Consider the following 12,909-nt stretch of genomic DNA (forward strand, 5'->3'; position numbering starts at 1 on the left):
AAATGTATTTTTCACAGCTCTGGAGGCTAGGAAGTACAGGATCAAGGCACTGGCAGTGGTTATAGTGTGGTGAGAGTGCTCTTCCTGGATCATAGATGGCCATCTTCTTACTGTGCCTTCACAAGGCAGACCAAGGGAGCTCTCCAGAGTCTCTAATCCCATTCACAAGAGTTCCACCTCATGATCTAAGCACCTCCCAGAATCCCCACCTCTTAATACCATCACACTTAGGGGGTTAGGATTCAACATATGAACTGGGAGGTGGGGAGAAGAATGCAAACACTTAGTTCATAAAAGGTCTTGTTGGGTACCTTAAGCCCTGTGCAGAAACCACTGCAATAGAAATGGGGTCATCAACAAATTGCCAGAGATGCTTGGCATAACCAGTTACAAAGTTTAAAGATGCTTCTTGGTGAACACCTTTTTTTTCATGTAGCAATTTTATCTAGCAATTCAAAGAGGGTCCCTTAAAGTTGACTATGTATCTAAACTTGATTTTTCAAGGAAACCCTTGATTTGGGGGATACAGATCTCATAGGCATCGATTTCTTGTGCTTCTAAGCTGTAAGCAAAAGCCTGCAGGGCTGCTGCAAAGTCTGGAAGAGAGTTGTGGAACTTCAGCTCTAGGGTAGGGATGAGCCAGCATGGAACCCACAGATGGTCTGAGGTCCCCAGTGGACCTTAACTACTGTCAGTAAATAGATGGAGACTCTGATCACTAGGGCAGGGAGAGTTTTAAAGGACTAGCCTTTATGAAACAAACCTTTCAAATCAAGTATTAAACATGAAAGTCACTGTGTCACCACTCCTCGAGTCATCTCCTGTCTGCCTGCATGCCGTGAGCCAGAGGTCCCCAAGGCCAACTGTTTCTGGGGACTTGCTGCCCCCTCACTCTTTCCCTCTTGCTCTTTGTCTTCAGGGGGAGCTGACTATGACTGGTGACATGGAGAACTTACAGAACGCCCTGTACCTAGACACAGTGCCAGAGCCCTGGGCCAGGCGAGCCTACCCTTCCACAGCAGGCCTGGCAGCCTGGTTTTTGGACCTCCTCAACTGAATCAAGGAATTGGAGGCTTGTATAGGAGACTTTGCAATGCCCTCCACTGCGTGGCTGACAGGCTTCTTTAACCCCCAGACCTTCCTGACCACCATCATGCAGTCCATGGTCCGCAAGAATGAGTGGCCACTAGACCAGATGGCCCTGCAATGTGATGTGACAAAGAAGAATAGAGAGGAAGTCAGGAGCCCTCCTCGGGAAGGGGCTTACATCCATGGCCTCTTCATGGAAGGTGCTCACTGGGATACACAGGTAAATCCTGAGATGAGCCGAAGGGCATCCTGTGTGGGATGATACGCATTGTCTCTATTAAGTGTGATTACTCAGAGGGGTACTCCTGAACCTTTTAACCTAAATCAACTTTTCTTGAAGTTGTCAAGCCATTTTTATGCAGTGAGGGATGGTACAAAGAACACAAACTCTGCAAAGTGGAGTGGTTAAAAGCATGGGTTCTGGAACGAGGCTGGCTGGATCTGAACGCCAGCACCACCATTTATTAACTGTGACCTTGGGATGTAGTTCTGTCTCTCCAAATCTCAATTTTCAACTATCAAATGGGAATAGAACTGCTGTGAAAATTAAATGAGGTAATATATGCCTGGCACATAGGGAGTGCTCAAAAAGTGCTGGAGTCATCTATCCCTCTGCTGTCACCTGGGGTTGTCAGTTCACCTCCCTGGTCCATTTTCCTCATTCATGAGCTCTAGGAGAGCAGGAATATGTTCTACCTTTTATGTTGTCTGTTGTCTGCAAAGGGGTGTCAGTAGATACCATTTTAATGACATTCTGAAAGGATTCCTCACTGAGGCCTAATACAAAATTGAGTCACAATAGGATTAGAGATACTTTGTTATGGATAGGAAGCTGGCAAGCAAGCAATGATGGCCGGGATAAATGACATGAACAAGGATGGATAATTCTAGAACAAGTTTACATTTATTATATGCACGATCTGAAAGGACTACTTAGTCAAATAACCCACTTGGCAAGTGACATTCAACTATTCCTGGCCATCAATACAAAGCTAATGATGAAAAGCTGTTAGAAAATCTAGAAGATCCTAGGCCATGTAAATATATATATGGGGCTGTACTGGACTGCAAAATATCCTCCCAAAATTCATGTCCACTCAGGACCTCAGAATGTGACCTTGCTTGGAAATAGGGTCTTTGCATATATAATTAGTTAAGATGGGGGTTATACTATAGTAGAGTAGGCCTTAAATCCAATAAGGTCATATTGGAGACACAGAAGAGAATGCCCTGTAAAGAGAGAGGGAGAGACTCAAGTGATGCATCATACGCCAAGGAACACCAAGGGGTGCCAGCAACCACCAGTGGTGAAAAGAGGGGCCTGGGACAGTTTCTGCCTCAGAGCCACCAGAAGGAGCAAACCCTACCTACACCCTGATTCAAGACTTCTAGTCTTCAGAACTGTGAAAGAACTCATTTCTGTTGTTTTTAATCCACCAACTTTGTAGTGATTCATTACCAGGAAACCAATCAAGAGCCAACAGAAAAGACAATAAAGTGGACAGTGTTAAAACAGCCTGACTCCTGAGAAGGAAATCAGCTCTCCTCTCTCCACATGAACATTTCTACAAGAATCTGTCAGTGGTGACCACACAGACTGTATTAGGTGTAGGGTGGCCTAGGGAGAGCCAGAGCTAAGATACCAAAAACACCAAAATGAGGGAAGTACAAAAAAGATAAACGGGGAAGGAGCTCAGAAGGAAGAGCAGTGGCACTGCGGGGGTGGGAGGTGCTGCTGATTCTAATCTGGTTTTTTCACGAACTTGTTTCTGAATAATAGTAAAAACTTCCCAGAAAGCAATACCTGCCTACCCAGAACTCATTCTCAGCATTTCTATCCCAGAAAGATTTCAGCAAAATGGAGGAGTAAGGATGTCCTAAAATCCTCTCTTCCAGAAAATACTAAGAACACTGGCCAAAAAATTGTGAGTATCAATTTTTTTCAGAACTCTGTAAATCAACCAAAGGAGAAGAAGTGTTTATTGAAGAAAAATGGCTGAAATCTGAGCACAAGGAAGTTCTGTGACCTTTAACCGGCCCTATTCCCATCCCTTCCCCTGCCCAACTCTGGTAGCCTTGAAAACCAACAGGTCACTGTCACAGTGGAATCAGCAGCCTAGAAGCCCCTGGAGGGAGCAAAATAGAACCTTCAAAGCCCCATTCCCAGGAAACTGCCCTTATCTTCCCTCTCTGGAGGGGGGCGGTCTCTGCAAGTCTGCACTGGAGCTCACTTCTGTTAGTTCTGTTACCCATCATGCTTCATATCACCCTCTAACAGAACTAAAGAGGCACATCCTTGCCTTTAAATTTCATGGAAAATGAATCAAACTCTACTTATAGTATAAGGGGCTCAGAGTCACCTGGACACAACTGTGAATCTGTGAATCACTCTGGATCAACCATTTCCAAAGGATGTTTCATAAAACATTAGTGCCATAGGAAATAAATACATTGCAAATTAGAGGGACCTATAGTCAAGTAAGTCTGGGAAACACAAGGTTAAATAAAGTTCAATTGTTTTCTTTACCTTTAGCACTTCTCCTTGTCTTCTATATGCTAGTGTACACTATAAAGCTTTGAGTCCATTTCCCAAGCTTATCTGACCAAGGAACCCTTTTGTTACTCAGAACATTTCTCAGCACTAGCAGGAAAAACTTAGCTCTCTTGAGACATCTGTCTTGCCAGTGGATTTCAACACCTGGGCAAGTTCACTATGGAGTCAATGTGACCAAATAAATGACAGTAGAACATTCTTGGGGTGAAAGGGTTATAACCAACTTTATTCCCATGGTGGCAGGTCAATCACAAGACTCCCATCCACTCAGAGTGAGTTTGCAGGCAGCAAGCCAGTCTCTGCCTCTGTGCCCTTGTGCCCACACAGCCGTCTCAATCTCTGTCCTTGGCTCTGCCACCACACCAGCCTTTACTCTCCTGCAGCCTTGCAGCTGTGCCACTGTGTCACCCAGAACACTGGGCGGAGCTCTTTATACAGACTCAATAATGACATTGCTCACACATGTATAGTGAGCTAGCCAACCAGTGCCTGGTGAGAATGCTGGCCACAGGAACCATCACTTTATCCACAACATCTCAGAAACCATAAAGAAGCCCATTTGGAAAGCTACAGAATTATGTCTCTATTACATGAGTTAACATAGAACATAGCTGTGTCTGCTCAAAAAGTCAAAATGTTTGAGGGTGGATGAGGTCAAAAATGAAACTGATCAGGACACAACCAAAACCTGAAAATCTAGAGCATTTGCTGGCAGGAGCTGTGTCTTAGCCATCTTTAAATCCACAGCACCTAGCACAACATCTGGCAAATAGTTACATTCAATATGCTCATGGAATGAATGAATGAAAAAGTAAGAGGGGGGTGAGAATATTCAAGATGGTGCCATAAGAGGTGAGACAGAGAACTCCTCCCAAAACCACATATAATATGAAAATATAGATAATACAACTACTCCTAAAAGAGCAACAGGAAAGAAGGCTGCACCAGACTGCATATACCTGGAGAACAGAGCAGACCTCAGGGAACAGGGTAAGGTACCAAAGCCTTGATCTGGTGGGACTCAAGCCCTTCCCCCACCAAAGTTCAAATGCGGGAGGAAGAGAAATGGAGTGGGGGAGGGGGTGGAAGCCTAGGACTGCTGAACACCCAGCCCTGGAGATCTGCTTTGGGAGCACAAACCTACATTGCATGGTGCTCTGGAGATTAGTGGGGTTGGAAAGCTAAGACAGGCAGAATACGTGAAGAGACTGAGATTCCAGCCACTTGTGGAAAACAGGGATCTATATCTGGCTGAAGTGGGACAAAAGAAAGGTGGGAAGTCTGAGAGACTTCCTAACAGTGAGAGGGCTGCTAAAGGGGCAAGGATTGCACAGAGCTCACTGCTCAGGAAAAAGGAAAGGTAGAAAAAATTGGGTACACTCTGCTCAGCAGTTTGGGAACTTTCAGGAGCTTCAGGCACTCCATCCTGCTGGCTGGCTACTCAGCTCTGAGGCCCCCCACTGTGATTTGCAGCCTGTTGAGCCTTCCTCCTGGCCTGCTGGCACCAGCTCACAAACCGGCAGACCCTGCCCTGTTGTTAGACCAACCAGAGGCCCCGCCTACCACAGCTACAGACACAAAGCGCAGAGGCTTACACCTGTGTGCTCGGCCCACTGGTTCTGATAGTGGAGACAGGCACTGCAGCCGGGAAGCAGGAAACAGCTCTTTCCTTCCCTCCAGGTACCAGCGCTGCTCCCCTGCAACCCCTGACATCACTCTAGGGACTGAGCAGCTCCACAGACTACAGCATCTGGGCACTAGAGGGCACCACATGCAAATATGAAACATCAAAGGAACCTTGTTCAGACAAGAATCTCACAAACACCAGAAAAGGGCCAAATGAAACTGAACTTACCTATCTTCCTGAAAGAGAGTTCAAAATAAAAATCATAAACATGCTCATGGAGGTACAGAAAAATATTCAAGAACTCACAGATGAATTTAGGAAAGAGATTCAATCATTAAGAAATTCCATATCTGAAATGAAACATACAATGGAGGGATTTAAAAGCATATTAGATGTAGTAGAAGAGATGGTAAATGGAATAGAAATTAGAGAAGAGGAATACAAAGAAGCTGAGGTACAGAGAGGAAAAAGAATCTCTAATAATGAAAGAATATTGAGAGAACTGTGTGACCAATGCAAATGGAACAATATTCACATTATGGGGGTACCAGAAGAATAAGAGAGAGAAAAGGGATAGAAAGTGTCTTTGAGGAGGTAATTGCTGAAAACTTCCCCAGTCTGGGAAAGGAGATAGTCTCTCAGGCCATGGAGGTGCACAGATCTCCCAACACAAGAGAACCAAGGAAGACAACACCAAGACATATAATAATTAAAATGGCAAAGGTCAAGGATAAGGACAGAATATTAAAAGCAGACAGAGAGAGAAAAAAGATCACATACAAAGAAAAACCCACCAGACTTCTCAACAGAAACCTTACAGGCCAGAAGGGAGTGGTATGATGTATTTAATGCAATGAAGCAGAAGGGCCTCAAACCAAGAATACTCTACCCAGCAAGGTTATCATTTAAATTTGAAGGAGGGATTAAACAATTTTCAGATAAGCAAAAGCTGAGAGAATTTACCTCCCACAAACCACCTCTACAGTGCATTTTGGAGGGACTGCTATAGATGGAAGTGTTCCTAAGGTTTAATAGCTATCACCAGACATAATAAAACCACAGTAAAGTAAGTAGAACAATTAATTACTAAGCAGATGCAAAATCAAATCAACTACTTCCAAAGTCAATCAAGGGATAAACCAAGGATACAGAATATGATATGTAATATATGAAGAATGGAGGAGGAAGAAGGAAAAAAAAGAACCTTTAGGTTATATTTGTAATAGTCTAATAAGTGAGATAAATTTGACTGTTAGTAAGGAAATTACCCTTGAATCTTTGGCAACCACGAATCTAAAGCCTGCAATGGCAATAAGTACATACCTATCAACAATCACCCTAAATGTAAATGGTCTGAATGCAATAATCAAAAGACATAGAGTCACTGAGTGGATAAAAAAACAAGGCCCATCTATATGCTCCCTACAAGAGACTCACTTCAAACAGAAAGACATACACAGACTGAAAGTAAAGGGATGGAAAAATATATTTCATGCAACAAATAGGGAGAAAGCAGGAGTTGCAGTACTTGTATCAGACAAAGTAGACTTCAAACAAAGAACATAAGAAGAGACAAAGAAGGATATTACATAATGATAAATGGGTCAGTCCAAAAAGAGGATATAAGTATTATAAATATCTATGCACCCAACACAGGATCACCTACAAATGTGAAACAAATACCAACAGATTTAAAGGATGAGATAGAATGCAATGTATTCACTTTGGAGACTTCAACACACCACTCACTCAAAAGGACAGATCAACCAGACAGAAAATAAGGACACAGAGTCACTGATCAACGTATTAGAACAGATGGCTCTAACAGACATCTACAGAACACTCCATCCAATGGCAACAGGATACACATTCTTCTCAAGTGCACATGGAACATTTTCAAGAATAGATCATATAGTAGGCCCCAATAAGAGCCTCAGTAAATTCAAAAAGATTGAAATTGTACCACTGAGCTTCTCAGATCACAATGGTATGAAACTAGAAATAAATTATACAAAGATAATGAAAAATCCCACAAACACATGGTGGCTTAGTAACATGCTCAAAAACAATCAATGGATCAATGACCAAATAAAAACAGAGATCAAGCAGTATATGGAGAAAATGACAACAATAATTCAACACCACAAAATCTGTGGGACACAGCAAGGCCATGCTAAGAGAGAAGTATATTGCAATACAGGCCTACCTTAGGAAAGAAGAACAATCCCATATGAATAGTCTAAACTCACATTTAATGAAACTAGAAAAAGAACAAATGAGCCCCAAAGTCAGTAAAAGGAGGGACATAATAAAGATTAGAGCAGAAATAAATAAAATCGAGAAGAATAAAACAATAGAAAAAATCAATGAAAGCAGGAGCTGGTTCTTTGAGAAAATAAACAAAATAGATAAACCCCTAGCCAGACTTATCAAGAAAAAAAGAGTCTGCACACATAAACAGAATCAGAAATGATAAAGGAAAATTCACTATGGACACCACAGAAATACATAGAATTATGAGAGAATACTATGAAAATGGTATGTTAACAAACTGGATAACCAAAAGAAATGGGTAACTTTCTAGAAAAATACAACCTTCCAAGGCTGACTGAGGAAGAAACAGAAAATGTGAATAGACCAATTACAAGCAAGAAAATTGAATTGGTAATCAAAATACTAGCTAAGAACAAAACATCTGGACCAGATGGTTTCACTGCTGAATTTTATCAAACATTTAGTGAAGATCTAATACCGATTCCTCCTTAAAGTTTTCCAAAAAGTAGAAAAGGAGGGAATAGTTCCAAACATTATATGAAGCCAGCATCACTCCAATACCAAAAACAAGCAAAGACACCACAAAGAAAGAAAATTACAGACCAGTATCCCTGAAGAACATACATGCAAAATACTCAACAAAATATTAGCAAACTGAACACATAAATACATCAAAAAGATCATCCATCATGATCAAGTAGGATTTATTCCAGGGATGCAAGGAGTGTACAACTCTCGAAAATCCATCAACATCATCCACCACATCAACAAAAAGGACAAAAACCACATGATAGTCTCCACAGATGCTGAAAAAGCATTCAGCAAAATTAACAACATCCACTCATGATAAAAACTCTCAACAAAATGGGTATAGAGAGCAAGTACCTCAACATAATAAAGGCCATATATGACAAACACACAGCCAACATTATACTTAACAGCAAGAAGCTGAAAGCTTTTCCTTTAATATTGGGAACAAGACAAGGATGCCCACTCTCACCACTTTTATTGAACATAGTTCTGGAGTTCCTAGCCAGGACAATCATACAACACAAAGAAATAAAAGGCATCCAGATTGGTAAAGAAGAAGTTAAACTGTCCCTGTTGGCAGATGACATGATAATGTACATAAAAAAACCCTAAAGAACCCACTCCAAAACTACTAGATCTAATATCTGAATTCAGCAAAGTTGTAGGATACAAAATTAATACACAGAAATCTGTTGCACTCCTAAACATTAACAATGAACTAGCAGAAAAGGAAATAAGGAAAACAATTCCATTCACAATTGCATCAAAAAGAATAAAATACCTAGGAATAAACCTAACCAAGGAACTGAAAGACCTATAATCTGAAAACTACAAGACACTCATGAGAGAAATTAGATACCAATAAATGGAAACACATCCCATGCTCATGGATAGGAAGAATTAATATTGTCAAAATGGCCATCCTGCCTAAAGCAATCTACAGATTCAATGCAATCCCTATCAAAATACCAACAACATTCTTCACCAAACTAGAGCAAATAGTTCTAAAATTCACATGGAACCACAAAAGATCCTGAATAGCCAAAGCAATTCTGAGAAGGAAGAATAAAGCAGGAAGGATTACGCTCCCTGACTTCAAGCTCTACTACAAAGCCACAGTAAACAAGACAATTTGGTACTGGCACAAGAACAGACCCATAGATGAAGAGAAAAGACTAGAGAGCCCAGATATAAACCCAAGCATATATGGTCAGTTAATATACAATAAAGGAGCCATGGACATACAATGGAGAAATGACAGCCTCTGCAACAACTGGTGTTGGCAAAACTGGACAGCTATATGCAAGAGAATGAAACTGGTTTATGGTCTATCCCCATACACAAAAGTAAACTCAAAATGGACCAAAGACATGAATGTAAGTCACATGAAAGCATATAACTCTTAGAAGAAAATATAGGCAAAAATCTCTTGAATATAAACATGAGCAACTTTTTCCTGAAGAGGAAGGGAAACAAAATAAAAAATGAACAAATGGCACTACGTCATGCTAAAAAGCTTCTATACAGCAAAGGACACCAAGAGCAGAACAAAAAGGCATCCTACGGTATGGGAGAATATATTTGTAAATGGCATATCTGACAGGGGGTTAACATCCAAAATACATAAAGAACTCACACACCTCAACACCCCAAAAGCAAATAATCCTATTAAAAAAATGGGTGGACGATATGAACAGACACTTCTCCAAGGAAATTCAGATGAGCGACAGAAACATGAAAAGATGCTCCACATGGCTAATTATCAGGGAAATGCAAATTAAAACCACAATGAGTTGTCACCTCAAACCAGGTAGGGTGGCAACATAGAAAAGACTAGGATCAACAAATGCTGGAGAGGATGTGAAGAAAGGGGAACCCTCCTACACTGTTGGTGGGAATATAAACTAGTTCAACCATTGTGCAAGGCAGTATGGAGGTTCCTCAAAAAACTAAAAATAGAAATACCATTTGACCCAGGATTTCTACTCCTAGGAATTTACCCAAAGAATGCAGGACCCCAGTTTGAAGAAGACATATGCACCCCTATGTTTATCGCAGCACTATTCACAACAGCCAAGAAATGGAGCAACCTAAGTGCCCATCAGTAGATCAATGGATAAAAAAGATGTGGTACATATGCTCAGTGAAATAAGCCAGGCAGAGAAAGACAGGCACCCAATGATTTCATTCATCTGTGGAGCATAAGAACAAAGAAAAAATGAAGGAACAAAACAGCAGCAGACTCACAGAAACCAAGAATGGACTAACAGTTGACAAAGGGAAAGGGACTGGGGAGGATGGGTGCAAAGGGAAGGAGAAGGGGAATAAGGGGCATTATGATTAGCACACATAACGTGAGGGGGGCATAGGAAGGCAGTATAGCACTGAGAAGACAAGTAGTGACTCCAACATCTTACTATGCTGATGGACAGTGACTGTAATGGGGTATGTGGTGTGGACTTGAGAATGGGGAGGGGGGTACCTAGTAACCACAATATTGCTCATGTGGTTGTATATTGATATGAAAATAAAAAATAAGAGTGACTCAAGACTTACCAAGGATTAATTTGTATAGGGATAAATAACAGCTTTTTGGAACTCTCTCCTTCAGTAAGTGATTTAGGCTGGAAAACAACAGAAATGTTTTCCAGGTATCAGATGCATTCCATCATGGGCTAATGACAAGACTACAAGGCAGCCAGGCCTCCCCCATCTCCCATTTACGGGGTCTTCTAACGGGAAGGCTGACTGGCTGGCTGGCTGGGCATTGGGTCTGTTCTGAAGCAGCTCCTCGTGTTTTTGTCCTCAGGCTGGGATCATTACAGAGGTCAAGCTGAAGGATCTGATGCCGCCCATGCCTGTGATGTTCATCAAGGCCATTCCTGCAGATAAGCAGGATTGCCGCAGTGTCTACCCTTGTCCGGTGTACAAGACCTGTCTGCGGGGACCCACCTACGTGTGGACTTTCAACCTGAAGATGAAGGAGAACCCATCTAAGTGGGTTCTAGCTGGAGTAGCTTTGCTTCTCCAGATTTAGCTTCCTGCAGAAAAAGAGTAAACAAGGCTGGGCTAGAGGATGCCCAGGGGGGCAAGTGGGTGAGGGGTACCACAGACACACAGAGAGGTAAAAGAAATCTTAAGTACTCACAATTCTGTAGAATTGTTTTAAGGAACTAGGCAAGAAATGTCTAAAGTGAGGCTGAGCTGGAGGAGTGTGGGCCCCAAAACCGGGGAACTTTTCATAACACTTTCCTAATAAAGTGATTTATTCTTCAACTGTCTGGAGGCTTTCAGAGTGCAGTCGTGATCCTGGAGACCAGAGAAATGCACCAAATTGCCTGAGCCCTGGCGCTATTACACAGCCCTGTGCTCAGCGCTCTAACCCCCAGCTCCTCTGTGAACCTAAAGCATTGGCATCACTCACTGAAAAACCCCATGTGTGCTTTTTAACAAGCTTCCCAGATGATTTGGGTGCACATTATGGTTTGAGAAACTTTACTCTAGATCAGGGGTCACCAAACTCTGTAATGGGCCAGACAGAAAACATCTGACTTCTCAGGGCATTTGTTTCTGTTGCAACATCTCAATTCTGCCCCTGAGGCCCAAAAGCAGCCAGTGACAATACATAAATGGGTGTGGCTATGGTCCATAAACTTTATTTACTGAGCCATATTTTGCTGGTCACTGCTCTAGAGGATAAGGGAATGTGTATGTGATATTTATCCTTCATTACCTCACACTTCCATTCAATAAATTCATATCTAACACTATTTGCTGAGAACATACTTGTGAATGAGGTAGGTTGTTCCCTTGGATCACTATCATCCTTCAGAACCATTCAAGGGGAACCCAAGGAGAAACCCTTAACCCTTAATCTAAAGCTTTTTAACTTGTAAGTTTTCTAGCTTTTTCTCTGTAGAACAAATGTGCACTGGAAGCTCAAAGAATTCCACAGTTTCACTGAGTTTTAAAGAGCTCTATAGGGAAGCTTATTTGGTAAAAAGTCTGGGAGGGCCCATAATTCTTCTAGAATTATTACCACATATCCTTGAACTTTTTCTGGAATGAGTTATTTAAAACAGTGGTCCTTAAACTTGAGCAGGCATCAGAATAACCTGGAGGGCTTGTTAAAACAAAAATATTGCTGGGCCCCACTCTTCAGAATTGATGATTCAATAAGTCTAACAAATTACCAATGCTTCTGGTCCAGGGACCACTTTGAGAACTGTTCTTTCAAGACAGAACATCCCACCTACCTACAAATCTCTGCTATGCAGAATACAGAATCTAATGGCAATTCCTCCGTCATTTTCCTGCTTTCTGTCCTGTGGCTCCTGTATCTCCCACAGAGGGACCTTATTCCTCATCTCCATGATGTAAGAGTTAACAAATTCCTCTGGAATCCAGGAATTCAAACTTGAGTTTTGTCTCTCATCAACCAGTACTTCCCACCTGCCAACAACTTGCAGTTTCATGCCTACAGTTTAATGTCTGCAGGCAGATAGCTCTGCCCTTCTCATGAGCATCCTGCTTCCTGAGCCTCACCAAGAACAGTAATGTAAAAGCAGGCAAGAGGAGGACCAAGACGGAAGGAAGGTGACGTTTCGCCACACAAGAGCAGGACACTTTGGAACGTGTATCTTTTGAAGACAAAACCAAGTAGGTTAGTTATGTGTCAAACCTCTAGACAGTACTATAAATTAGATCTGTACTAGTGAGTTCTTCCTAATACCTTCAGACAAAATGAGAAAATAAAGATAACTTTAAAAGCACAGTATGTTTTCGGCAAAAATGATAGCCTAAGTGGGATGGCAGGATAAAGAGAGGCAGCCTG

The sequence above is a fragment of the Manis pentadactyla genome, chromosome 4 (assembly GCF_030020395.1).
Source record: "Manis pentadactyla isolate mManPen7 chromosome 4, mManPen7.hap1, whole genome shotgun sequence".
Lineage (NCBI taxonomy): Eukaryota > Metazoa > Chordata > Mammalia > Pholidota > Manidae > Manis > Manis pentadactyla.